Consider the following 24,761-nt stretch of genomic DNA (forward strand, 5'->3'; position numbering starts at 1 on the left):
AGTTTTAAGTTGTTTTTTTTTTTTTTTAAACATTTATTTATTTTTGAGACAGAGAGAGACAGAGCATGAATGGGGGAAGGTCAGAGAGAGAGGGAGGCACAGAATCCGAAGCAGGCTCCAGGCTCTGAGCTGTCAGCACAGAGCCCGACGCGGGGCTTGAACTCACGAGCCGTGAGATCATGACCTGAGCTGAAGTTGGACGCTTAACCGACTGAGCCACCCAGGCGCCCCAAGAATTTTAAGTTTTAATGGTGAAGGTGACAGTCCAATTAGAGTGAGCTGAAGAGAGAACAGGAGAAAAGTGGAATCATCAGCATCAAGACAGTACATGATTTAAAATACAATAACTGGACACCTGGGTGGCTCAGTCGGTTAAACATCCGACTCTTGATCCCGGCTCAGGTCATGATCTCACAGTTCGTGAGATAGAGTCCTGCGTCCAGCTCTGCACTGATAGCACGACCCCTGCTTGGGATTCTCTCTCTCTCCCTCTCTCTCTACCCCTCCCCTGCTCATGCTCACGCTCTTTCTCTCTCAAATAAATAAACAAAACAAAATGTGAGATAAATTTTTTTAAAAAGTGTAAGTGGGGAAAAAAAGTGCAAATATCAGAAATAGCTTATCTATAACTGTGAAAAAGATCTCCTTCTCTTCTCATTTGTAGCTAACACTTTACTAACACTGCTCAGCATGAATCTGACATCTTAGCAACCTGTGAAGTCAGGAACTCCCCAAGCTGCTAACAGGTAAGTCTGTCATTTTTCAAGTTACTGTAACAAGTTTCCCCCCAGTAGTTTAAGTAATCACTGGAAAAACAAGTGACAACACTTTAACAGTCAAGTTTCCAAGGCACCATTTTTCCTTGTTGTTGTTTTGCTGTTTTTAAAGCCTAAACCAAATCCCCAGGTGTGACTTCACCTGGGGCTGTAGTTGCTTTCTATTATATTCAAGTACAACACTTTCCAAAGGCAAAGCCACGGAAAGCACTTTAGTGATTTTTTTAAAGTTTATTTATTTTGAGAGAGAAAGCGTGAGCAGGGGAGGAGCAGAGAGATGGAGAGAGAGAATCCCAAGCAGCCTTTGCACCACCAGCACAGAGCCCACTGCAGGGCTAAAACCCATGAACCGTGAGACCATGACCCGAGCCGAAACCAAGAGTCAGACTGACTGAGCTACCCAGGCAGCCCGCCACTGAAAGCATTTTAAAGGAAAAAAGATGCTTATAAACCAGGAGACTAGAAAAGTACAGCAATCGTAAGGTGGGCTGTAAGGGGAAAATGCTATTTCCAAATCCAAAAACTTTTACAGAAATATTTCCCTGTCCCCTGAATTTCTCCACAGTTCATGCACCTGGTCCCCAGCCACAACCTAAGCTGGGGTCTGGTGGGACACTGGCTGTTAGAGCCCAAGGCTCAGGAGCGCTTCTCTCCAACACCTCTGAGCACTCTGAACAGAATCAATTCTTTTCCAATGAGAATACAGTCAGATACAAACACAAATGATAAACTTAAAACTATAGCAGGATAAATTTGGGTTCTAGGTCAGGAGAAAATCTCTAGAGTATAAACACAGTCACTGGGTTTCTCTTGGGAAGTTCTGCACTCTTCTCTGACTTTTGTACTTATGCTACATTAATGGAAATCAAAATTTTAAAAAATTCTGTCACAAATCTGCTACTCCAATAAATCATTTTCTTCCCTTCTGTGTTCTTAGTTTTTCTCTATATATGCACAGTTCTAACAATACATATTTTAAAATATTTTTCTGTACTGAGCACTAAATTACCAAAAATTTCCCCAGTAACCAGAGTTTTTTATAGCCATATATTCTGTAATTGACTTATCTAGTCATCTGTTGTTACAGCTGAGCACCTAATAGTAAAATCTGCAATAAAAACAATTCTATGAGAAACTCTCCCTTTGAAAATTGTTTAAATGAAATTAACGAATCTGTCTCATTTCGGAGAGGATTTGGATTTTTGAAGATTTGCCTTTTCTACTCTAAAGTGCCAACTTTTGTATTATAAAGGTGCAATCATCAAGATAGTATGGTACTGGCACAAAAACAGAAACTCAGATCAATGGAACAGAATAGAGAACCCAGAAATGGACCCACAAACTTATGGCTAACTAATCTTTGACAAAGCAGGAAAGAATATCCAATAGAAAAAACACAGTCTCTTCAGCAAATGGTGCTGGGAAACTGGACAGCAACATGCAAAAGAATAAACCTGGACCACTTTCTTACACCTTACACAAAAATAAACTCAAAATGGATGGAAGTCCTAAACATACGATAGGAAGCCATCAAAATCCTAGAGGAGAAAACAGGCAACAACCTCTTTGACCTCGGCTGCAGCAACTTCTTACTTGACATGTCTCTGGAGGCAAGGGAAACAAAAGTAAAAATGAACTACTGGGACCCCATCAAGATGAAGAGTTTCTGCGCAGCAAGGAAACAATCAGCAAAACTACAAGGCAACTAACTGATGGGATGGGAGAAGATATTTGTAAATGACATATCAGGTAAAGGGTTAGTATCCAAGATCTATAAAGAACTTATCAAAATCAACACCCATAAGAAATAATCTAGTGAAGAAATGGGCAAAAGATATGAGTAGACACTCTTCCAAAGAAGACATACAGATGGCTAACAGACACATGAAAGGATGTTCAACATCACTCATCATCAGGGAAATACAAATCAAAACCACAATGCTCCTGGGTGGCTCAGTTTGTTAAGCATCCAACTTTGGCTCAGGCCATGATCTTGAAGTCCATGAGTTTGAGCCCCACACTGGGCTCTGTGCTGACAGCTCAGAGCCTGGAGGATTCTGTGTCTTCCTCTCCCTCTCTGCCCCTCCCCTGTTCACATTCGGTCTCTCTCTCTCTCAAAAATAAACATTAAAAAAAATTAAAAAAAAAAAAACACACACACAATGAAATACCACCTCGCACCTGTCAGAATGGTTAAAATTAACAACTTAGGCAACAACAAACGTTGGTGAGGATGCAGAGAAAGAGGAACCCTTTTGCACTGTTGGTGGGAATGCAAACTGGTGCAACAACTCTGGAAAACAGTATGGAGGTTCCTCAACAAAACAAAACAAACACACAACTACCCTATGATCCAGCAATTGCACTACTAGGTATTTATCCAAAGGATACAAAAATGCTGATTTGAAGGGGCACATGCATCCCAATGTTTACAGCAGCACTATCAACAATAGCCCAAGTATGGAAAGAGGCCAAGTATCCATCAACTGATGAATGGATAAAGAAGATGTGGTGTGTACACATACAATGGAATATTACTCAGCGATCAAAAAGAATGAAATCTCACCATTTGCAATAATGTGGATGGAACTAGAGTGTATTATGCTAAGCAAAATAAGTCCAAGAAAGACAAATATCGTATGATTTCACTCATGTGGAACTTAAGAAACAAAACAGATGAACATAGAGAAGGGAAGCAAAAATAAGATAAAAACAGAGAGGGAGACAAACCATAAGAGACTCAAATACAGAGAACAAACTGAGGGTTGCTGGCAGGGTGTTGGGTGGAGGGATGAGCCAAATGGGCAAGAGGCATTAATGAGGGCACTTGTTGGGATGAGCACTGGGTGTTATATGTAAGTGATGAATCACTAAATTCTATTCCTGAAATCATTATACTTTATGTCAACTAACTTGGATTTAGTTTTTTAAAAATAAAAAATAAAAAAAATAAAGTGTCAGCTTTGTTTTTTTTTTCAACGTTTTTTTTATTTATTTTTTTTTTGGGACAGAGAGAGACAGAGCATGAACAGGGGAGGGGCAGAGAGAGAGGGAGACACAGAATCAGAAACAGGCTCCAGGCTCCGAGCCATCAGCCCAGAGCCTGACGCGGGGCTCGAACTCACGGACCGCGAGATCGTGACCTGGCTGAAGTCGGACGCTTAACCGACTGCGCCACCCAGGCGCCCCAAGTGTCAGCTTTGTAAATAGAAATCGAGGTATGAGATTAGGTTAATAACAGATTATTCGCATTAGAGTTTAATATGATGCCATTTGAAGCAGTTAACCTAATGACCCCTATACTTAAAATTTTACAATATTATAATTATAGCACAGTGAGGAATTACTATTTTAATAGTTGGTTCCAGAACGCCTCCTAGAGTTGGGGGGGGGTGGTGGTGGTGGTTAATCTTTGTTTTGAAAAATACCTTGATAAGCTCCACACATTAAAGTGGAAGGTAAATCTTGAAGGAGCGGAAGAATTGACAGATCTGTCAATTGCCGAGCAAAAGAAGAAATGAACAGAAATATGGAAGCAGGGGAGAACAGAACTAGAGGCGGCCTAGGCTATAAAGAGGAGGGGAAGAGAAGTCCAAAAACAAGGTGAGGAGCTGCATCCTTTAGAATAAAGGGACCGATGAGACATTAACACTCAGTGTGCCTGTGGGCTGGGGGATCTGGAGGGTGAGGACAGTATGCCTCTTCAGGAAAGGACAATCTAAACCCCAAGTGAAGTTGTGTTCCTGCAGGGTAAAACCCCTTTGCCATCCCCTATCTTCAGTAAAGCCTGCCCTACTCCTAAGAGCCTCGAAGGTTGTTTGGGGAATAACCAATGGAAAGGTCTAAAAATAGGGATAACTGGGGCGCCTGGGTGGCTCAGCTGGTTAAGCATCTGACTTTGGTTCAGGTTATGACCCCCAGCTCATAGGTTCGAGCCCCACATCGGGCTCTGTGCTGCCGGCTCAGAGCCCAGAGCCTGCTTTGGATTCTGTGTCTCCCTCTCTCTCTGCCCCTCCCTGGCTTGTGCACTCACTGTCCCTCTGTCTCTCTCTCAAAAATAAATTTTAAAAAGTTTAAAAATAGGGATAATAATTCCTACTTTATAGAGTTTTCATGAAGATTAAATGGGTTAAATTTGAAAAATCTGGGGGAGGGTGTTGGAATTCCCACATAATATGGGCTTATAGGGCTTGTGACCATTTTATTAAAATTTCAAGATAAGTGATTTCAGCTGATCATGTAACATAAAAGTTTTATTTCTCTCATTTCCTTAGATTGGTATATAAAATAACTACTTTTTGAAAATATAAGCTATAATCCAGGGGCACTTTGGTGGCTCAAATGGTTAAGCATCCTACTCTTGATCTCCGCTCAAAACTTGATCTCAGGGTCATGAGTTTAAAGCCCTGTGTTGGGCTCTGCACTTGGCATGAAGCCTACTTTAAAAAATAATAATAAAAATACAAGCTACCTTTCGACAATATCATAGAGTTTATGGCTCCCTAACTTTACAATGTTCCCTCCCCTTAAATAATCCCAACCAGTGGTTCTCTAACTGTGGAGTGCATCAGAATCATCTGGAGGACTTTTCAAAACCCAAAAGGCTAAATTTCTTTTTTAAGATTTTATTTTTAAGTAATCTCTACACCCAACACGGGGCTCAAACCTACAACTCCAAGATCAAGAGTCATGTGTTCTACTGACTGAGCCAGCCAGGTGCTACCCATAAAGCTAAATTTCTGCATCTGAAGGTCTGAGCAGAGCCTGAGGCTGTTCCTTTCTTACAAGTTCCCAGGTCATGTTGATGCTGTGGTACAGGGAACACACTTTGAGAACGACTGAGCTAAACCACCCTTTGACCATTCTTTCGAATTCTAGCTCAGATGCAACCTCCTTGAACACCTTTCCTTCCAACCTTCATGCCCTCTACCCCCCTTCTCTGATAAAACTAATCACTGTACCTACTGTTTATTTCATAGTATACTGTAATTTATATATGTACACATCTGCCCTATATCTATCTGGTACCTAGCCCAGGGCCTGACCCGTGGCAGGTGTTGACTGTTTGAGGAGGGGATACCAAACTCCTGGAAGATACCCACATACAACAAACTCCTTTGTACGCTCCTGTGCTGGGCTGCTTCTGCTCCCTCTGCTTGCAACACCCTCCACTTTACCTGACTCAAGGCTTAGCCCAAACATTCCCTCCTCCAGGAAGCCCTCTCTGACACTCCCTCTGCCTCAGGTTTGTGTCAGGTGCCCCTTTTCCTGTCTGTCTATAACATATCATACAACATATTTAATATACTATCTATAACATATCAATCTATAACATTTATCTTCGTAATAGCTACCACTCACTGAAGGCTTTCTAAGTGCCAGGAACTCTAATAAGCAGAACTGGATTAAAATCTTTGGAGATCTTTTGGTCAAGCAACTCCCACTTCTGGAAATTTATCCCACACCTCAGGAAAATGACTCCTACAGAAGCACACTCCCTACAGCATTGTTTGCGATGGAAAAATATTAGAAAACCTCAATATCCATTAGTAGGGGAATGGTTAAGTAAGTTACACTGCAACTATATAAGGGAACAGTGTGCAGCTGTCAAAAAAGAGAAGGGATCCGCTATTTATGTACTGACAGGGAATGAGCTCCAAGATACGTTGCTAAGTGAAAAAAGCAAGGAGCAAAACAGTGACAAGAATGGTAAACATCTATACAAAAATGAGGACATTTTCACATAAGACTTAGAAGGCTGCCTGTGAGAGAAACTGGGTGGCAGAGAGACTTTTTACTTAAATACCCCTTTGTACCTTTTGAATTTTGAACTATTTGAATGTGTTACCTATTCAAACAAGCATGAAAAAAAATTAAAGACCTTTAGAAAGCCATAGAATAGAAAGGTTAAGGTGCTCCCCTATTTAATCAATATAAAGATAAAAATGAGTATGGAAGTCTAACAACATTTAGCTTTTTTCCAAGATGACTTTTGCTATTTCTATGAAATGTCTCATGCCAAGCTATTTCCATTTCCTCTTTGCATTTTGTGTCTCTGCTTTATTAGCGCCCTCAGTACATGCCTGATCTATTAAAGGTCAATCCATAGCAGATGTTCATTAGATCTGGTGACAACACTCTAGTTCTTACAGTACAGGGTGTGCAAGGGTTGTGACCCTTCGGTTTTCCCCCCGCCTTGCTGGCTGCTCCTCTTGAGTCCTTTCCTGGTTCCTCCCCTGCCAGTTCTTAAACTGCCGTCATGTTCTGTCCTAGATCCTCCTCCAGTTTCCTGCACACTCACGGGCTCTCATGGCTTCGGTTCACACCTACAAGCAGATGATCCAGTTTCCATCCCACAACATATTTCTCCCCCAGATTTCAGGCTGGCACATCCAGCTGCCCACTGGACCACTCTGCCACAGTCCTCAAAATACCATGCTCTCAAATGAAGTCATCATGAACTCTGCCCGCCTCCGGTGGTCCCTATCTGAGGAGACTGGCATGACAACCTATCCACCACTTTCTCCAGCCAGAATTGGACCTCATGGTTAATGAATTCTCCTTCATCTTCCCACCTCCACCCTTCAAATCTTAGGTCTTTCCTAATGTTTTCGGAAATTTCCTGTTTCTCTCCAAACTTTGTCACTTCTCAGTTGGGGCGGTCATCATTTTTCACTATCATGGTTTTTGGTTTTTACAAGTCTCTCGACTGGGGATCTCTACCTCCAGTCTTGGCCCCGTGCCCCACACCCCATCTGTACTCTGCAGCCAGAGAGGTCCTTTTAAGATGCAACTGATCATTTCCTTCTCTTTCAAACCTTTTTGCTTCCTTCCGACTTTAGGAAAAAGTCCGACCCTGCATTACCTAGCAGTCCCACTCACCATTCCAGCCTCATTTCTCAACATGCACCTCTCACTCGCCCTCAGCACATGCACCATGCTCCAGCCAGAACATCTTTTCTCAGACCTCAGAACCCCGTTTCTCTCACAGCATGCTGCTAAATCAATTACTCTTCAGTATGTAAAAAAAAGTCTTGAAATGTGGGCCCCACCAAACACCACGATAAGGCAGCTGGTGGTGCTAATCTTCTAAATTGGCTCCGTACTTCAATCATCCTTGTTGAAAACATGTTTATTGTTCACCTCACCCTTTATCTCCCTTAGAGCTGAAGACATGTGAGGTGAAGACCCACTATCTCATCTACATTTGTCAACTGCCTTCCCCCAAACTGGCATCAGGAGCAGAGTGATGACTTCAGTAATCAGTTCTATCTTGAGCTGCACTCCTGCGCCCACAGGCTTACAGCTGGACTGCTGTAATATTTTCTTTGTGACCAGCGAGAGAGGGTGCTCTTTTAAATTTTTTTTTTTTTACATTTATTTTTGAGACAGAGAGAGACAGAGCATGAACGGGGGAGGGTCAGAGAGAGGGAGACACAGAATCCGAAACAGGCTCCAGGCTCTGAGCGGTCAGCACAGAGCCCGACGCGGGGCTCGAACTCACAGACCGCGAGATCATGACCTGAGCCGAAGTCGGCCACTTAACCGACTCAGCCACCCAGGCGCCCCGAGAGGGTGCTCTTTTAGGCAACAGTTAGGTGCGATTGTGCAAGGCAGAGCACAGACTGTGGAAACACAGAGCAGGGGAACAGGAACCTCACCCCAGCATCCCGCACAGCATCTCCTATGCAGACTTCTGACCCATGCTAGGCTACTCTAGGTCTTTCCATAAAACAATTAATTATCTGAGGCAGTCTGGTCACTTCCCTGAGTCCCTTCCAGGAACATTCTCCTAGGATTTACAGCCTGGCAGTACCCAGGATGGTGATAAGGAAAGCAAAAGCAAAGTACTACTCGAACCTTCTCTCAGTCCCACTATGAAGGGCAGGGGGCGGGGGTAACAAACACTCAGCAGTAAAAGTCAGACAAATAATGGTTAGCTACCTGCAACTCAGGCAGCTCTGAAATACAGCAGACACAAGTTTCTAAGGAAATAAAGCCCCTTAAGGGCTGTCAAAAAAGGCCCCTGAAAAATTTATATTTAAATTGTTAACATAGGAGCATATGGCACATAAAAGGAACAAGACAGATGGTTAGCAAAGTTCCTATTTCTCATAGAGTTAAATCACAGAGGTCAACAAACTGCTTCATCTGTTTTTGTTGTTGTTGTTTTAGAGCGAGAGAGAGAGTATAAGCACCAGTGGAGAGGGGCACAGGGAGGGAGAGAGAGAATTCCAAGCAGACTCCATGCTTGGCGAGGGGCCCAATGTAGGGCTCGATCTCACCACTGTGAGATCATGACCTGAGCTGAAATCAAGAGTCGGACACTTAACCAAATGAGCCACCCAGGCTCCCCAGCAAACTGCTTTAAGTCATTTATTTGGCCAGACTGGGAATTTTATAAAATTACTGGGAATTTCTCATTTGCAGATATGAAAATACCTACATAATAACTCTAAAGTATGGTAATCCACTCCTATTTACTTTGTGGCAGTGAGTGGATGGAGGTATTAGAAAGAAGGTACCAATGAAAGAAGGAATGATGTATTTATTGAGCATTTAACATACTGCTAAACATACTGTGTACTAAGCTGTCCCTCTATTCCACACTGACCAGCACAGCTGTCATTGGCAACTATGCAGCACAATCTCCAGGGAAAACCGAAGCTACTTGTGGGTGTGTGAGAACAAAACACCTTGGCTTGGGGTATGGAGCCCAGTGGAGCCCAGGTTAAAACATAACATAAGCAGCTGGGTTAAGAAACACCAATTTTGGGGCACCGGGGTGGCTCTGTCAGTTGAGCGTCTGACTTCAGCTTAGGTCATGATCTCACAGTTCATCAGTTTGAGCCTCGCATCGGGCTCGCTGCTGTCAGCGCAGAGCCCACTTTGGATCCTCTGTCTTCCTCTCTCTCTGCCCCTCCCCAGCTCATGCTGTCTCTCTCTCTCTCTCTCTCAAAAATAAACATTAAAAAAAAAGGAACATCAATCTTTGTGAAAATTCCAAATTAAGCAGATAAATCAGGAGTGAATTCCCATATTATAAGAGCAAATTAATTTCTCCAACAGATCTGCACCAGTATTTAGAGATCATTAGCTTCTTCGATACAGGGTACAGGACAAAGGCACTTAGCACAGCCATGAACGACAGAGTCATGCATGACACAACTAGAAGGATCTTTTGAGTTCGTGTCCCGCTTGTTGTTGTTGTTGTTGTTTTTCCCAAAAAAAGAAACTGAAGCCAAACAGGTCCAAAGACTGATTTAAAACCATACAGTGAACAGGTGACACAGCCAGACCAGAAGCTAAGTCTCTAATTTCCACTATTCAAACCTAAAATTGAATCAAAAACTTGGGGAAAACATGGGAACCAGCAGACTGGATCACACTTAGACCAACATCATTTACCAAAAGAAATCCCAGGAGAGATGTTATGAGAGGCTGTCCTGCTGTTGTAAAAGTTCGGATTAAGTAGACCACAGCTTTTTTTTTTTTCTTTTTGTGGACCTACCTTCCATTAGATAATCTACTTTTTGTTATCTCTTTGTATATCATACTTAATACTGCTGATTTAAACAAGCAGGTCCACACACTTAACTTCTACATTGTAGGAACTACAGTACCATTTTGAACTAATCACTGAAATTTTTGTCTTATCCAGTCCCAGGTAAGTTCGCACTGCTCTCTTTGCTCATGTTACTCCAGGAAATTTATCCTCACTATTGCTCAGCGACTTTCATTCATCTCTAAATGGCTTTCTATCATGTTCCCTTCAGTGCTACATTCAAGCCTTCTCCCCATTTCTTCAGACCCCCAACTGTTCTCTGCTGCCACTCACTCCCTCCCAGCTGATGACCTGGTTTCCACTCTAATGACGCTGAGGTCATTCAGCTAAGGCTTCCTCAACTTCCTCCTCCTCCTCCTGTCAAAACTGCTCCATCTTTGGGTACCTTGGTGGCTCAGTCAGTTGAGCATATGACTTTGGCTCAGGTCATGATCTCACGGTCCAAGAATTCAAGCTCCGCATTGGTCTCTGTGCTGACAGCTCAGAGCCTGGAGCCTGCTTCAGATTCTGTGTCTCCCTCTGTCTCTGTCCCTCACCCATTCATAATGTCTGTCTCTCTCTCAAAAATAAATATTTTGAAAAAAATTTTTAAAAACCTGCCCCATTTTGTCACTATATTCTCTTTCCACCTTCCTCCCAGAGGAAGATGCAGCTTGCTTCCTTCACAGGCTAAGTCCTCCAGCCATAATAACCTTCCACCCACTTCCACAACTGCATCTCCAGTCTTCCTCTCTGCTGGCTTTGTGTGCAGTGCATACGCTCGGTTCACCCTCATCCTTAATTCCAACAAACCCAAACAAGGCAACTTGGACCTACTCAAGCCTCCTACCTTTCCAGCTCTCCTTCCTCTGCCTCCCTGCTGCATTTTCAAAGGCAGAGTCGAATCACTAACTTGCTCCTCCGTCAACTTGCTTCTTAAGCTTTTTCCACTTAGCTTCCTCTCTCAGCACCCAGACTTTCAGAGGTCTCCAGTGGTTTCCTTGTCACATATGGAGTCCTCATTTCTTTAAACTCCCTGCAGCATTTGACTCTGCTGACTTACCTGGGTTTCTTGAAACTGTTCTATGACTCTCAGGGCACTGACCACACTGGTTTTCCTTCCCTACTTAACTGCTTCTTTGCTGACTCCTCTTCTTCCCCAGACCCCCCAAAAAAGACATTCTCCAAATCACGCTTCTCTTTTTTAATCCACTCCTAATGGATTCCTACTGGGGAATCTGTTCCTGTTGCTAAGGGGGACTTAGCTGTCACTACTGTACAGATATGCCACAAGTCTCTACCTCTAGCCATAGCAACGCTCCTGATATTTCCAACTTCCTGCTGGATGGTTTCAGCTGACTTAATCATTACACATCAAAATCTGGGGTTCTCAAATGAATCTATTTTTATTCCATCTCAGATGATTCTTTTCGATTTTCCTATTTCTTCTTCTAAGACACTCAGACTCTTAAGCTTTTAGGGTAATTTCTGGCTCTTATATTTGTCTTATTCTCACAGTGAATCAGTTCCAAAGTCTATTGATTTTACATTTAAAAGTATGTCTAATCATGTCTATCTCCACTGCCTTAACCCAGACCCTCACCCCACTTTTCTGGGCCACTGTAACAGGTTTCTGTGCCTCCAGACTCTCTTTCCATTCATGTTAAATAAACACTAAATCTTTGCTGAAGCACAGCACTAATTACAGAGTTCTCTCATCTTCTTCAGTGGTCCTCAATCTACCTTCTGAGTCAGCTCTTACTTTCCCCGCACGTACCCTATGCCTCAGCCATCTAGACCACTCACTGCTTTCTCATCTTGTTTCTTTTTTCATATTGTTTCCCGCTTTGAAAGCCACCTCCCATTTCTGAATGTTCAGATCCTATCCAACTTTCAGTGCGCAACTCAAATGCACTTTTGTGAGGCTTTCCCCAGTCCTTTCTCTCAACATTTACTTGTACCTATCAAATGCCACTTACGTACTTACATTTCTCTCATTTTTAACTAGTGTGTCTACCTTATCTCTAATAAACTGGAAGCTCCTTAAAGCGTGAATTCTTGTCAGCATTTAGTACTTAATAGGGATTTAATAAATGTTTGCCGAGTGACTCATCTAATTACCTGTTTTATGAGGTACCTACCTGAATACACCTTCCTTAGTAGTTTCAGATTTGGTGAAGAAACCTATATTCACTTTATATATACATGGTACAGTAAGAGCAGGAAGTCCTGGGTTTGACAACTTGTTCTGCCACTTAGCTGTGTGGACTTTGAGTAAACTATTTAATCTCTCATAGCCTCAGTTACCCTATCAGTAAATTATGGTGTAGTGCCTGCAGATTAAAGTGCTGAAAAAGTATTTAGAACCCCTAGCACAGTTTCATATACTTAGCATAGAGACAATATTTTCCAAAGCTGGGCCACAATATAACCTATCCCACATGCTCTTCTTAAAATGTGACACTGACACGTTTTCCACTGAATAGTGGGGTCTATGTACCCTCTCTTTGAACCCAGGCAAAGCTCAGTGACTGCCTCAACCAAGAGAATATGGTGAAAGTGACACTATGTGGCCTCTGAGGATATGTCATAAAAATGCCATGCACTTTTACCTTATTTCCTTGAAATAGAAGCTCTTGGAACACAGTTGCCACGCTGTGAGGTAGGTAAGGTCAAATGGAGAGGCCACGTGTGGGTGTTTCGGCCAACAGCCTCAACTGAGATCCAGCTGATGGCCACCATCGACCCCAAGACATGTGAGTAAGGAAACTTCCCAGATGACTCCAGCCCCAACTCCAGCTAACTGCAATAGCTTGAGATACCCCGTGCAAGAACTGCCTGGTGGTGGGGCACCCGGCTGGCTCAGTCGGTAGAGCATACAACTCTTGATCTCAGGGTTGTGAGTTTGAGCCCCACCTTGTGCACAGTTTACTTTTTTTGAGAGAGAGAGAAAGAGAGGGATGGGGGGACGGAAGAGTGGGGAGACAGAGGGAGGGAAAGGGAGGGAGGGAAGAAGGGAGGGGGAGGGAGGGGGAGGGAGGGGGAGGGGGGAGGGGGGGAGAGAAAGAGTGAGAGAGAGAGAGAGAGAGAGAGAGAGAGAGAGAGAGAGAATCTTCAGCAGGCTCCACGCCCAGCTTGGAGCCCAGCATGGGGCTTGATCGCACAACCATGAGGTCATGACCTAAGCTGAAATCAAGAGTCACGCACTTAACCACTGAGCCACCCAGGTGCCCCAGAGTTTACTTAAAAACAACAACAACAAAAAAAATTGCCTAGTGGAGCCCAGTCAACTCCTGAGCAAGAGATAATAAAAATAATTGTTTTTTTGAGCCACTAAATTCTGGAGTGACTATTACACAGCAATAGATAAACTAAAAATCCGGTGCCCAACACATCCAGCTATTATTGACACAATGCCACTGTAAATCTCAGTCTCCTCCCACCCCTTACTTTTTCAAACTGACAGACCTCATCTTTTTACTTTAACCTCACACGGCAGGCATCATCCTTTCATTTAATATAATGAGTGCTTACTATGGGTCAGACCCCATTTTAGACTGTAGGAGATAACAGTGAACAAAATAGAATCCCTGCCTTATGAAGCTTTCAGTCTAGTCAGATAGAAAGAGGGCCAAATGAATCCATAATGTCAAATAACAATTGTTAATGTAATTTAATAAATTACATAGTAATTTATATACAATGTTAGGTAGCGATAAGGGCGATCCTTCATGCTTATTATTTGTCCTTTTCTAGAAATTAAAGGAATCTATTATTCTACCACAAAAACACAAAGTATTCAGAACCATCTCAGTTTAAAATAAAATAAAGGATGTAATATTATTTTGTTTTGTTTCCAAAACATTTCCGAACAATGCCTCACACATTTGTTGGTCTTTCTGGCCATAGTGGCCAAGTGGAAAATCTACAAATTCTAGGTCCCTTTCATTAGGTCGTAACCATTCATTTTATCAAAGTAATTTGGAATTTTTTATTGTGTCAGTGAGCTTCCAGATTTACCTTTTAAATTTTGTATAATAAATCAATATAATATTTTAGTTTGTGCTTTCTAGTTCTTTTTTTTTTAATTTTTTTTTTTTAAACGTTTATTTATTTTTGAGACAGAGAGAGACAGAGCATGAACGGGGGAGGGTCAGAGAGAGGGAGACACAGAATCTGAAACAGGCTCCAGGCTCTGAGCTGTCAGCACAGAGCCCGATGCGGGGCTCGAACTCACAGACTGCGAGATCATGACCCGAGCCGAAGTCGGCCGCTTAACCGACTGAGCCACCCAGGCGCCCCTATGCTTTCTAGTTCTTAAATGCAATATCTTGTGTTGTTAAAATACTTGTGCTTTTCCTAATGGCTTACATCGATTAGTAAAATTTTCCTGTAACTTTTTCCTAAGCACTTGGTTCTTCTTAATATGGATGAATATAATGTGCTTATATTATGTGAATTAATGTGAAAAGAAAATATAACTTACAAAAATAAAAGCTGCAGCAACTTTTAAAGAATATACATATTTATAAAATACACATGCATTCTGCAACATACATCTATTTTAAAAAATGAACTTTAATTCACTTCCAAACTTTACTATCCTGTTTCTTTATTTGCCTACAGCATTTTCTAAATTTTTTTTAGTGTTTATTTTTGAGAGAGAGAGAGAGAGACAGAGCATGAGCAGGGAAGGGGCAGAGAGAGAGGGAGACACAGAATCTGAAGCAGGCTTCAGACTCCGAACTGTCAGCACAGAGCCTGATGTGGGACTCAAACTTACGAGCCACAAGATCATGACCTGAGCCGAAGTCAGACGCTTAACTGACTGAGCCACCCAGGCTCCCCTATAGCATTTTCTACCTATTCTTGAATCACAAAACAAAAATAAACCACACACACCAAAAAAAAAAACCCACTCACACAAATCCACTAATATTTTTTTCTGGTTATAAAAGTCATAGATACTCACTGTGGAAAAACTGGAAAATTTACAATTAATGAATGAATAATGAAATGAATGCCCAGGAGTGCCTGGCTGGCTTAGTTGGAAGAGCATGTGACTCCTGATCTTGGGGTTGTGAGTTCAAGCCCCAACTTGGGTATAGAAATTACTAAAAAATAAATATATAAACTTAAGAAAAAAGAAATGAATGTCATCCAAATGTTTACTGATTACTTTTGAGTAATGAGGATAAATGTAATTATTTAATCTCTCTCTCTCTCTCTTACACACACACACACACACACACACACACACACACACACACACGGCATAAAGAAAAATGTTAATGGGGCGCCTGGGTGGCTCAGTCAGTTGGGCGTCCGACTTCGGCTCAGGTCATGATCTCGCGGTCCGTGAGTTCGAGCCCCGCGTCGGTCTCTGTGCTGACAGCTCAGAGCCTGGAGCCTGTTTCAGATTCTGCGTCTCCCTCTCTCTCTGACCTTCCCCCATTCATGCTCTGTCTCTCTCTGTCTCAAAAATGAATAAACGTTAAAAAAAAAGATTTTTAGAAAAATGTTATCACACAAAAACATTTCCATCATTACAGAAAATTCTATTATGTAGTATTTCACTATTATACTGCTTCCCAGGACTGGGTATTTTTTTCTTCTTTCCTTCTTCTTTCCTTTCTTCTTTCCTTCTTTCCTTCCTTCCTCCCTTCCTTCCTCCCTCCCTTTCTTGCTTTCTTTCTTTCTTTCTTTCTTTTTTTTTTTTTCCTGCAGAGGGAGAGAGAGTGAGAGCCCATGAAGAGAGAAGCACAGAGCCAGAGGGGCAGAGTGAGAGAGAGAATCCCAAGCAGGCTCCACACTGAGCATGGAGCCTGACATGGAGCTCGATCCCAAGACCCAAGCTGAAACCAAGAATCAGATGCTCAATCAACTGAGCCACCCAGGCGTCCCACAGCACTGGGATTTGTAGTTAGGCCTCTTGTTTATGGGATTACAATTTCATTGACCAGGCAAATATACACACATGAAATGGTAAACAAGACAAGGCCAGTTAAAAATAAGAGAACAAACTACAAATATTATCGAAGTTCAAAGAAATAAAGAGATAAATACAGGTAGATATGGAACAGCCTTCATAAAGGAGACACATTTTATTTATTGACTTAATAATTCATTGAGGGACATGAATACATTGTGCTAGGTTCTATAAGGGGCTGACCTAAGCAAGATTTAGGGGCACTACAGTTTAATAAGAAGATTAACTGTCAACCACGACCTTCACCCTATTTCTGTCATTAATGAACTGTATGATATTGGGATCTCTAGTCCTTGTGAAGGGGATGATCTCAGACTTCTAGTCTTAAAGTGCTATGATACAAAGAAAAGAGGAAATGAAAAAGGCACCAGAGAATAAGGAAAGCAACTAACCGAAAAGATCCAAAGTTGACAGAATGAGCTATGTTCCTAGAATACAAAGCAGAATGAATGGTGATTTTGCATGGAGGAAATATTCATACATTCAATATATATTTACTGAGTGCCTATTATGTGCCAGGCACCATGCTACAATGGATAAGGATACTATAGTGCTCAAAACAGATAAAAATCCTTTGTTTCTAGAATCTGGCATTCTAGAGGGGAAACAAGTAATTAAAAAAAATAAATAAGAAACTATATTGTGGGGCACCTGGATGGCTCAACTGGTTGAGCGTCCGACTTTGGCTCAAGTGATGATTTCACAGTTTGTGAGTTCAAGCCCCACACTGGGCTCTGTGCTGACAGCTCTGAGCCTGGAGCCTGCTTCGGATTCTGTTTCCCTCTCTCTCTGCCCCTCCCCTGCTCATGATCTCTCTCAAAAATAAATAAACATTAAAAAAATTAGAAAATAATTTCCTTAGGGGCACCTAGGTGGCTCAGTTGGTTAAATATCTGACTCTTGATTTTGGCTCAGGTCATGATCTCATGATTGGTGATTTCGAGCCCCATGTTGGGCTCTGTGCTGACAGCATGGAGCCTGATTGAGATTCCCTCTCTCTTTCTCTCTCTCTCTCTGTCCCTCCCCCGCTCATGCTCTCTCACTCTCTCAAAATAAAAAACTTAAAAACTTAAAAAAAAAAAGAATTTTCTCATAATTGCAGAGAACTTTATAGGCCATTTAGTACAACCCATTAGATTATTATACCCCTATTACTCCTCCCAAGTGAGCAACTTGTCTTGGCTTGAACTATTTTAATTTTTTTTTCATTTACTTACTTACTCATTTATTTAAAGTAAGCTCTAAGTCCAATGTGTGGCTTGAACTCATGACCCTGGGATCAAGAGTTGCATGTTGTACCAACTGAGCCAGTCAGGTGCCCCGGCTTGAACAATGTTAGTGCCTAGATCTACCTCCATAGACCAGACAGCCCATCCATCCTCAAATAGCTCTTTTAGACTCTAATAGCACAGAAATCTGTTTCCTAGTAATGTCTAGTCTTTATTCTTTTTTAGGGACACTTTGTACACTACATGCTTCAGATATTTGAAGACAGTCTTCAAGTCTTCTCTCAGATTTCTCTTCTCTTCAGGTTAAAGTTAACCAGTTGTTTTAACTCTTTTCTAAGTGACATGGCCTTATGCTTTGTAATGCTAAGTTAAGGGAGTCTCAACTGCAAGCCAGAAAAACTGACTTTGGGTAACTTACATTATGTAACATAAGATTTATTGGAAGGATAGGAGGTAGAGCACAGAACTGAGGAAAAGCTAAAGAATCAGGTCTTTGGGAACAAATACAGAGCAGTTCCAGTATCCACATATTAGGAATTAATCCATGGTTGTGATGAAGGAAGCTTGTCACTGTGTCACTCAACCTAACATTCAAATGAAAAGAGGAATACATCTATTTGCCTAACATCTATTGGCCTAACCTGGGTCACGTACCCACCTACTAGGTCAGGGATGGACTGTTTCCTCAAAGCAAAACTGAGCTGCTATTCCCTGAAAAACCTACACTGGATGCTGGGCAGGCTGAAACAACTTATGTTCACTAAATTCTCTCAAAATGTGATACCTCAAATCCAACATAAGAATCCAGGTGTAGAAGGGGAGGAAAGCCAAGGTATAGCCCCCTACACTTGCTGTATGACCTTGCGCAAGTGACCGAACTCTGCCTCAGTTCCTATCTGTAAGTAGGTGGTGGTCACAACAACACTTTGTTGTACCTGCAGCAACCAAGTAAGAAAATGTATGTGAAACGCTTTATAAACTCAAAGCTAACTACAGTAGCCAACACTTGCTGACTGCCTATCAGAGTCACGTTGCACAGATTATTTTATTACATAGATTATTATTTTTATTTATTTACATAGATTATTTCAAAACAACCCTATGAAGTAGAAGATTATGAGCACGAACTCTGGAGTCTGACTACCCAGGTTCAAATTCTGACTCCATCACTTATTTCTGAGACCTTGAACAAGTTACTTAGCTTGTGACTGTTTCCTCACCTTAAGTGGGCATAATTCTAACAATTGTGATTATGAAGACCGAGGTAATATAAGTAAAACTCTTAGAACTGTGCCGAGTATATAATAAACACCCAACAAATATTAGCTGTTACTATGGTGGTAGCAGTAGTAGGTATCCCAATTTTACAAATGAGCAAAATGAGGCATTGGGAAGTTACATCACTTGTGTTAAGTTTTCAAAGTTTAACGTGGATGAGCAGAATTTGAACTTCATTGTAAGTGTTCCTAATTACTATACTCCATACACTTTGAAAGTGGAGGGGGAAAAAAAGTGGTATTTGGACTTTAACCCTAACTTCAAGTCACACAAATTAAGGATATTTACAAACGAAACTCAAACACAAGAAGAAGGAAATGAACTGTTGATACACGTCTTTAGAATGTTAGCTAGAAGGCTAATCAGATCTCTAGAGAAGACCAGGAATATTCATATTATTTTGTTAAGGAAGAAAAGTCTCTTACCTCTATTGGAAATCAGCCCCTTACCAAGGGTAAGCCTTCTGATTAGTGCTTTCAATATAATTTTTTTTTTTTTGCTTTTTTAAAGATTTTATTCTTAAGTAACCTCTATATCTAACATGGGGCTCGAACTTACAACCCCGAGATAAAGAGTCACATGTCCCACTGACTGAGCCACCCAGGCGCCCCTCAATCTCATTTCTAATGTTTGTTTGTTTGTTTATTTATTTATTTAGAGAGAGAGAGAGAGAGAGCGCGCGCGCGCGCGCTAGCGTGCGAAAGGGAGCACATGAGCAGGGGAGGGGCACAGTGGGGGGCGGGGACAGAGGATCGGAAGCGGCCTCTGTGCTGACAGCAGAAAACCTGATGCAGGGCTTGAACTCACAAATCATGCGATCATGACCTGAGCCGAAGTCGGATGCTTAACTGAGTCACCCAGGTGTCCCCTGAATCTCATTTCTAATGTTACTCTTATTGACAAAGTTACTTAATAATGCCAAAGAAGTTAACTTCTCCAAAACAATTCACATTAGCAGAGAAAAAAACTATACATACCAAACCTGCATCACACTTCGAAAAAGTAGGAATGTGTTTATAACCGAGAGAGAGGCATAATGTTAGAAGATGCAGTTAACTGTGTCCACCAAAAAAATAAATAAATAAACATTTCTCATTTATGAATTAAGACCATCAATGAGGCTAAATGTTCGAAAAGGAGAGACAATTACATGGATACTATCCAAACAATGGTGTCTTCAAAATCAGTTCCTAAGCCACACTAAAAGTAAGCTTTGTTATTTGTCCTACAGTACTACTCAGAGTACTACCGTGTTCTGAATACCACATCCGATGAAGTATTCATTCAACAGATACTTAGTGATTACCTAGGGGGAGGTGGTGAAAAAGACAGAGGCCCTACTCTCATGGAGCTTACACTGTAGGCAGGTATTACAAAAAAGAAATTGAGGCTCAGTTCCCAGGACTGTCAGACTCTATTTCGACTGTATCATCTCTCCCTGGCAAGATACAGCTTCTCCTAAAAGTCTACACCTAATCATGCAGTCCTGACAGCATGGAACACTTTAGAGTTTCTCTCTGGTGGCAGTCCAGAGTCACTTTCTCAGTGAAGTATTCTTCCCCCAACTCCCAAGAGCAAAGATTGCTGGGTCAGTAGTTTCACACATCATGTTGACATGTATACAATTCTTTTTCTTCCCTCATGAGTCCCTAACTCCCTCAGGGCAAGAACCATGTCTTCATCTCTTTATATGTCTAGAAGATGGTGGAGCAGATACTCAATAAATAGCCGAGTGGAGCTCACGAAAACATTTCAACAGAGTAGGCAGTGGGAGCCAGACTGCAATGAACCAAGGAGCCCAAGGAAACGACGGGCATAGTGTTTGCCCTTCAAGAACAAGCCCAGAAAGGAAAAGAAGAGAAATGGAAGTAGTTCAAAGAAGAAATGTGATCACAGGAAGGTTTTATATTTTTTTCAGAATAAGCAAGATTTGAACTTATTTTTTTTGTAAGGTAGTACAGCACAATTAGAAAGAGCAGATGGGGCACCTGGGTGGCTCAGTGGGTTGGGTTTCTGACTTTGGCTCAGGTCATGATCTCACGGTTCGTGGCTTCAAGCCCCACGTCAGACTCTGTGCTGACAGCGCGGAGCCTGGAGCCTGCTTCCGATTCTGTGTCTCCCTCTCTCTGCCCCTCCCCCACTTGTGCTCTCTCAAAAATGAATAAACATTAAAAAAAAATAAAAAATAAAATAAAAAGAGCAGAGATGGCAGAGTCAGATAGGCTTGAATGTGAATCTGTTACTTACAATGTCTACAGGCAAATCACTTAACCTCTGTACTTCAACTTGACATACATAAAAAGAGAATGGGGGCACCCGGGTGTCTCAGTTGGTTAAGCAACCAACTTCAGCTCAGGTCATGATCTAATAGTTCGTGAGTTGGAGCCTTGCATCAGGCTCTGTGCTGAACACACAGCGCCTGCTTGGAATTTCTCTCACCTCTCTCTCTGCCTCTCCACGGCTTGCGCTCTCTCTCAAAAAATAAATAAACGTTTACAAGAAAAGAAATTTTAAAAAAAGAATGATAATACCTACACCTCACTGTGACAATTACAGCACTTGGCAAACAGAAGAAATCCAATAAATGGTACTGATGATTATTACTGTATGCAGAAAGAAGCCTGGTCTCTGATGTTCTAAACCCTCTTGCATAGCTTGTGCTTCAGTCTGGATTTCCTATCTCAGTCTATGTGTTACTATGTGATGGCTCAGCCAGTTGAGCGTCCGACACTTGATTTCGGCTCAGGTCATGATCACGGTTCATGGGTTGGAGCCCTGGGTCAAGCTCTGCGCTGGTGGCATGGAACCTGCTTGGGATTCATTCTTTCTTTCTCTCTCTCTCTCTCTCTCCCCCCCCCCCCCCACATGCAAGCATGCACACACTCTCTCTCTCAAAATAAATAAGTAAACATTTTAAAAAATATGTATGATGGCAAGGAAACAAGATCCTTACTTCTTTGTGTACCACCCTCTGTGCTATTCCACTTCCTTGTGACAGTCTGCATGAGCTCATGAATGGCTGCTGTGGAAAATTACTGATGTCACCAGCTGAGGAAATAGACACAATCTGGAGAACAAGCCAATGAAACTGATGTTAAATCATCAAACGTACAAGATTCTGGGCTCCTGCCAAAACTCATCGAGCACTAAGAAGAGAGAAACTGAAAACACAAACACACAGGACATTGTTTAACTTCCTAAGCCAACAAGGTGTTCCCGGCATCCACCCCAGGCACAGATAGATGGCTGTACGATAAGAGAGAGGGGTTTCTCCAGAGTTCCTGTCTCAATATTTCACCCTAATGTCAGATTCATTTCTGTCAGGTGCTATTCCAGTTCACCAACTTTTCTGCCAACCTGACAAGTTTCCAAATCCACAAGATTAGTATGCTTTTTGAAAATATTTAAGCAAGTATTGTTCACAGCCTTTTTTTTTTTTTAATTTTTTTAATGTTTATTTATTTTTGAGACAGAGAGAGACAGAGCATGAGCGAGGGAGGGTCAGAGAGAGAGGGAGACACAGAATCCGAAGCAGCTCCAGGCTCTGAGCTGTCAGCACAGAGCCCGACGCGGGGCTCGAACTCACGGACCGTGAGATCATGACCTGAGCCCAAGTCCGACGCTCAACCGACCGAGCCACCCAGGCGCCCCTGTTCACAGCCTTTTAAAGCTGATGCTCTGGTGCTTGCTGCGGCAGCACATATACTAACTGAAGTTAATGCTCCGCTCACATTCACCTGTTACTCCTATGGGATCAACAGAAACACCTCACCCCCCTCCCCTCTCAGCCAGATCACACATCTCCATGCTTAAAAAGGGACACAGGGGGGGCGCCTGGGTGGCTCAGTCGGTTGGGCGACCGACTTCGGCTCAGGTCATGATCTCACGGCTTGTGAGTTCGAGCCCCGCGTCGGGCTCTGTGCGGACAGCTCGGATCCTGGAGCCTGCTTCTGATTATGTGTCTCCTTCTCTCTCTGCCCCTCCCCCACTCATGCTCTGTCTCTCTCTGTCTCAGAAATAAACATTAAAAAAATTAAAAAAAAAAAAAGACTGTATCTCAGTTTCTCAAAGACATACACAACTGTGCTGAAGCTGAGGTACAATTCTTTTAAAAAAAAAAAAAGGGGGACACAGGGAAGAAGACTCAAGTGCAGGCTACTGTGACAATTTTAGTGATGTTGAGGCTACATCTACCCGGGATTACTGGAAGACAAGAAAGATACTGACCTCCATTCAAAATCAATTACAAATTAATCATGGAGAGCAGAAATAAATATAGAAAACAAAGACGGTATAACTACCGATTGGAGTTCGGAGAAAACTGGAAGATAGGGAAAAGAAGATGAGGAAGAAAAGGAGTAGGAAATATATGTGTATCAAGAAACTTAATCACAAACATAATCACAAAAGCTACAAGTAATCAAGTCAAGGTTGAAAACTCAGTTTTTGTGAATCTGGGTCTCATTAGGAACTTGAATTTACCAAGAAAGAATAAGAGAGAAGGGTAAAGAATATTCCAGGGCACCTCCAATAACCCACCAAAAAGCCAGTAACCCACCACAGATTTCACTTGCAGCAGAAGATACTGGAAAATAAGGCAGTCACCTGGCACAGAAAAAGAACTTTAGAACACCTTTTTTCCCCTCCATATAAAAAGCATCCTGGTTCATTAAACTAAGTATAATTCTCGGAATTCCGATCCTAACCACGCTGGGTGATCCTGGCTAACACATGCCTCAGTTTCCCCAATGTTAAAACACGAACACATGACGGTGTGTAACGAGTCTCAGCCTCGATCTGAGCCTGTGTCCTGACCCCGGACCTGAATCTTCGACGGAAAGTCACAAGTTCAAGCCAAGGAAGAGCTGGCAGTTTAAATGTGCCCAAGGCAGCTTTAAAAAAAAAAAAAAAAAAAAAAGAAAAAAAAGAAAAAAAGAAGGGTTCCCGGGCTGAGTTGCGGTTTCTGCTGAGGGGGATGTATACGGGCTCGAGCCTCCACGGCACCGACACCGAGGCTCCGGCGCCGGCGGCCCGGTTCCCGCTGGCGGGGCTCGGAGGCCGCCCCCGCCCAGAGGAGGGACGCGGGGGCGCAGCTGCTCGGGGTCCGAGCCCAGCCGCCGCCCCGCAGGCCCGGCACCCGCACCGCGAGAGCCCGCGCCCAGAGCCCCCATCCAACGCGGGCACCTGCGAGGTCCGGCCCCGCCGCTCTCCCCGGCCTCGGCCAGTCCTTCTCCCCTCGTCGGCCCCGTCTGCCTGTCAGTCCGTCCGTCAGTCGGTCTGTCCACAGTCGCCCCCGCACCCTCACCGTGGGGGGGCAGGTGTGGGCGCCGGGCCCCGCAGACACAGCGAGTCTCCGCCGACCTCTCCCTCCGCACTCACCTGCGCGGCGCGGGATGTCCAGCTGTCCAGCCGCCGCCAGTCCCCGCCACCTCAGTGCCAACGCGGGTCAGGCTCGCGTCTCCGCGGCTCAGCAGCTGGGACCCAGTCAGCGCTCGGCGGCGCCACCGCGCACGCGCACTGGGCCGAGTCGAAGGGGTTGGGAGGGGTGCGGGGGCCGCGGGGCATGGTGGGGGCTGTAGTCGTCTGGGTCGGCTGGGCTGTGGCGGAGCTGGGGTCCGCGCGCTCACTGACCCAGCACGCGAGCCTCCTTTCCGACCCGAGCTCTGGTTCCCCGGCGGGCTGGGGCACAGACGACCTTAGAAGCCCATTTTTAGCTCAGCGATACCCACTGGCCTTCCGTCCGCACTGCAGTCCGAGGCGCTCAGGGCAACATGAAGTGGACCAGCAGTCGGGATGCGGGATAGGGGCGGCTGGACGCTGGAGAGGAGCGGCCCTTACTTGATGTCCGTTTTCTAAATATTTAAGTGCCTTCTTCACAAGTGTACAGAACCAGCCCTAGACCAGCCTGATCCACTCTTACACAATTCACAAGCCCTGGAAAGAGC

General features: G+C 43.2%; 1 protein-coding gene across 4 annotated transcripts in view; it reads right to left on the bottom strand.

Moving 5' to 3' along the window:
• SGSM3 (small G protein signaling modulator 3) overlaps window positions 1-24,336 on the bottom strand; it is a 52,175-nt gene extending 27,839 nt beyond the window's left edge. For 3 of the 4 annotated variants that reach the window (XM_058682120.1, XM_058682119.1, XM_058682117.1), the window contains exon 1: window positions 24,196-24,336. The gene's annotated coding sequence lies outside the window, so the exon portion shown is untranslated. The remainder of the gene's footprint in view (window positions 1-24,195) is intronic. The other variant, XM_058682118.1, reaches the window with a different exon arrangement.
• Window positions 24,337-24,761: the final 425 nt, after the last annotated feature.

Source organism: Neofelis nebulosa, chromosome 8, assembly GCF_028018385.1.
Source record: "Neofelis nebulosa isolate mNeoNeb1 chromosome 8, mNeoNeb1.pri, whole genome shotgun sequence".
Classification (NCBI taxonomy): domain Eukaryota; kingdom Metazoa; phylum Chordata; class Mammalia; order Carnivora; family Felidae; genus Neofelis; species Neofelis nebulosa.